The 4,726-nt window shown below is 48.1% G+C and overlaps 1 pseudogene; it reads left to right on the forward strand.

Moving 5' to 3' along the window:
- Window positions 1-596: 596 nt before the first annotated feature.
- Window positions 597-4,513, forward strand: LOC132490508 (5-hydroxytryptamine receptor 3C-like; annotated as a pseudogene).
- Window positions 4,514-4,726: the final 213 nt, after the last annotated feature.

The raw sequence follows: 4,726 nt of genomic DNA on the forward strand, positions 1-4,726 counted from the left end.
TAACATTGACACAGGCCATTAATATTTATGCTAGCTGAGATGACTAGTTTACGATAATGTATAACACTACTGACAACATAAAGATGTTAAAAACAGATCTGCTATCTGTTTTGTGACATCTAATTATCATGTAATCAATGCATAGAGTAAAAAATTGTATGGAGAACATTAGTCTGGGGGAGAATGAATTAGGGAGGCAGAAAGACTGGAGAGAGGAAATCTAGCTGTGGAATGTTGGAAAAATATAAACAGTAGATAATGAAGCTCTGAATCAAGATTTATAATTTGGTATTTGCAATTATTCTGAATGAATACATAACCAAATCACTACATAGTGTCACCTTTCCAAATCTGAAGATTCCTTGGCCTTAGAAAAATAATAATTCATATTTCCCCAGCCCACACTCTCTCATTAAAGTGAGTTATTTTGTTATTGATCTCAGCACAGAGCTGCCAAACAGGATGCTTCTCTCTCAATCTTGGCCCAACTTTCTCCCTTCCTGGAGCCCGGAAAGCATACCTGGACAGGGCTAAAGCAGGACACTCTGCTGTGACCTCTCTGGCCACAGCCTCTCACCAGGGTGTGGTCACTTGTCATGAGCAGTATTCAAAACCAGGAACCAAGGTGTGGTCCGAGCTCCTTTAAGCCCCAGGGTTTAGTGGCTCCTGGTGAGTCCCTAGAGAAGAGTCCAGAAAAGGAGGATGGAAGGGGGGTGGCCTGCTAGGAGGGGAATCGTCTTGTGCTTCACTATCAGCCTCCTGCTTCAAGGTAAGATGGGGCAAGAACAGGGAAGACCAGAGTGTGGTTCTGAAGGATATCTAGGAACTTCCTTCTGGCACTTGAAGGACATTAGAATTAACATGTTAAATAGTTCTTCCATAATGTCAGTGTTTTGATTTCCTTTTGGTGACAAACAGAAAGACATTCCACTGCTCAGGACACACAGCCCTCCTCTCTCCCTGACTGCACAGAGATCTACCAAACTGTCCCATTTCACCACCTCTCCAATTCTACGTTTTCATTGTCCTCCAGCGCCTCTGCCACCACACCCTCATCCTACCCTCCCTGTCTCTTTTTCCTTTGATGTGGCAGCCTATGAAAACAGTAGCCCTGAAGAAGTAAGTAAAATACCAAGAGAGGGTGGGAATCAATCTGAGGGATTGCCTCCATGAGGGAATATTTGTTCCCAGGCTGGGTACATACCTTAAATGTTATGGAAAGAGATGGAGATAGACAGGAGCAGGCAGAGAAAAAGATCACACAAAAATGATACACACTGTATCAGCTGAGAACCTGTGGCTCCCAGACATCATCCTCATGGAATTGTGCATATCTGGGTGGGGGAAAGCCAGCATGAAGCCCATCTGCAAAGAACAGCTGAGGGTCAGTGCAGGGCATGGGGACACCAACAGATTCAGACTGGGGCACAGCCTCAGTTAGGTGACTCCCACAAAACACTCTGAGCAGAAGAGATGAGAGAGTGACCTTAGAGAAAGAGCCCAAAAGGAGCACAGTAGAGGAAGATCTGGGATGGAAGGGAGTCAAAAGCTGATGAAGGCACCCACAGCACCCACCTCTCCCTGACTCTCACAAGCCGTGTGGATGTGGATCAGGGACCTCCAGGTCTCACCGCCTATGTCAGCAGCGAAGGTCGAATACAGTACGACAGGCCAATGAAGGTGACCAGCACCTGTAATCTGGACATCTTCCACTTTCCGTTTGACCAACAGAACTGCACGTTCACCTTCAGCTCCCTCCTCTACACAGGTGAGCGAGACACATTTTGGTAACCATTTAACGTTCAAGGGGAAGATATTTAAATGATGTAGGTATTACTTAAGAAGGTTTTAGATTAGTGTTTCTTGACTCTGGCTACCCACTGAAGCTCTTTAAAAATACCAATAACTGTGTATTACCTCAGAAATTCCAATTTAATTGTTCCAGGTGGGGCTCAGTTACTGTGATTTTTTATATCTCCCCAGGTGATGCTAATGTGCAGAGAGGGTTAAGAGCTACTGCTTTAATTCCTCAATAAAGTAAATAAATAAATAAATAAATAAATAAATAAATAAATACCACTGCTTAGATCTTAGATGGCCCTTGCACCAAAGAGGTCCACCTGACCCTGAGCTGCTGCACATCTATAATTTTAAGCTCAAACCTTTTAACATTAATAGCTAACACACTTAAACTGGTAATTTATGTAACTGAATGCCACCAGGTATCCTGTGGCACAACTAGATAAATTAATCATTATAATAGGCATGTGTGGAATTATAAAAATATGGAGCTGTTCAAGACTGAGTCCACTAAAACAACATCATAGAATTGGGGAATTGAGAAGAAAAACAGGAAAGTTCTTGACTCATGTTTGAGTCATATCTAATCTTCCCATAACTTTGACTTCAACAACAATAAAGAAACTCCCAATGCTACAGCCCACACATATATGAATTGCTGGTCCTGTGACCTATCTGAGACAACCTGGATGCCCTTCTTTTAAGGACAGAGAAGAGAATTTGTTGAAGAAGCTCAGTGAAGGAGGAATTGAATCTTGTGTACAGGAGACTTGAGGAGACTTCTGGACTGAGTGGCCCCGGCCTCCCTTGCATGCTCCTGGGCATGGATAAGGAATTGTGGGTGATAACAGACACGTCTCGTAACGTCATTCTGACCCAGGGGGAGTGGTAGCTCCTGAACATCGACAAGGCCACCCCAAAGACGTTGGTGGACAGCAACCTATATGACCAGATCATGTTCTTTGTAAGTCCAGGGGCCCCTGTTTGACTTCCGAGCCCAGTTGCTCTGTGATTTTCCTCTTGATCTAAGGCCCTTTGGGATGTAAAAATAGTTCCAGGGGGTTAAGCCCCTGCTCCTCACTCTACCCCCTACTGTAACTGCCCTCAAGAAGGATCCCCAAGGCCTCTGCCCTGCAGAGAGGAAGAGCAGCTGGGCTGTTGTAAGAATGGGCGGTCCTGTCCGATGGTCCAAAGTGCCCCACTTGCCCCTAGAAGTCTACATTTGTTGTGTTCCCAGCAGGTAGAACATAAGGGAAAATTAGACAACAAAATTGGGGGCACTTTGGAAGAGGTCACAATTAAATGCATCTGTTACCCAACGAGGTCATCCCATGGCCAGCCTAACTGGACATCAGCAAGGATTGGATAATCAAATATAGAGTTGAGGGACTTCCCTGGTGGCGCAGTGGTTAAGAATCCTGCCAATGCAGGGGACATGGGTTCGAGCCCTAGTCTGGGAAGATCCCATATGCCGCAGAGCAACGAAGCCAGTGCGCCACAACTACTGAGCCTGCGTGCCACAACTACTGAGCCTGCGTTCCACAACTACTGAAGCCCGCACGCCTAGAGCCCGTGCTCCACAACAAGAGAAGCCACCGAAATGAGAAGCCCGTACACCAAAACGAAGACCCAACACAGCCAAAAATAAATAAATAAATTAAATTTTAAAATATATATATATATATATAGAGAGAGAGAGAGAGTTGAGCCCTCTGACATCGGTTATTTGCCACATTCTCCACACCCCTCCCCACCAGGTGACCATCAGGCGCAGGCCCAGCCTTTACGTCATAAGCCTCCTGGTGCCCAGGAGCTTTCTGATAGCCATCGACGCCCTCAGCTTCTACCTGCCGGCAGAAAGTGAGAACTGCGTCCCATTCAAGATGACACTCCTGCGGGGCTACAACGTCTTCCTGCTCATGACGTTGAATGACTTACTCCCTGCCAGTGGCACCCCCCCTCATCAGTATGGTCCCTCTCACTTTCCCGGCAAGCAAAGGCAGCAGGGGACATGGTGGGAGGCAGGAGAACCGCTTCCTCTCCACTTAAGGAGGGAATGGATTCTGAGGAAAGATTGGATTTGGGGGGAAAAAATTGTAGCGAGAAATCTGCCCAGATTTATTTATAGTTTGCTTTGCCTTCAGGTGTCTACTTTGCCCTGTGTCTGTCACTGATGGTACTCCGCCTGCTGGAGACCATCTTCATCACCTACCTGCTGCACCTGGCCACCACCCAGCCCCCACCCAGGCCTCGCTGGCTCCGTTCCCTGCTTCTACACTGCACCAGCCCAAGGAAACGCTGCCCCGCTGCACCCCAGAAGGGAACACGGGCCTCAGCCCTGCCCACCTGCCTGGTGAGGGAAATCAGCACTGCCCACGCGTCCTCTCCCATCACCTCCCCTTCTCTGCTCCTGCCTCCTTCCTGCCCCCACAACCCCCCAGCTGACCTTGGCAGCCCACAGCTGAGTCTCTGTCTCTCCGTAGGTGTGAAGGAGCCCGTGGAGTTGGTGGGGAAGGTGCCAGGTCCCAGAGGGGCAGAGCTAACTGAGTGCCCTGGGTCAGCGAGGGCCCAGCAGGAAGACGAGGCTCAGAAGCAGCACTTGGTCAGCCTGTGGATGCAGTTCAGCCACATGATGGACACCCTGCTCTTCAGCCTCTACCTGCTCTTCCTGGCCCCCTCCATCGTCATGGTCATCATCCTCTGGAACACCTAGGCAGACATCCACACCCACCTCTCCCTGCAAACCACAGCTTGAAGTTTCTCTTGGTCTTAGGGACAGCCAGACACAGGCCCCTTCCTAATCTTAAACACCCCCAGTGACTACCATGTCCCCTCTATATTCCCAAAACTCCAACAGGGCCCTACCAAGCAGGTTTAGAACAGCCCTAGACAATCTCCTGACTTCTCATATGCACAGTCCTCAATC

This window comes from Mesoplodon densirostris, chromosome 5 (assembly GCF_025265405.1).
Source record: "Mesoplodon densirostris isolate mMesDen1 chromosome 5, mMesDen1 primary haplotype, whole genome shotgun sequence".
In the NCBI taxonomy this organism is placed as follows: Eukaryota; Metazoa; Chordata; class Mammalia; order Artiodactyla; family Ziphiidae; genus Mesoplodon; species Mesoplodon densirostris.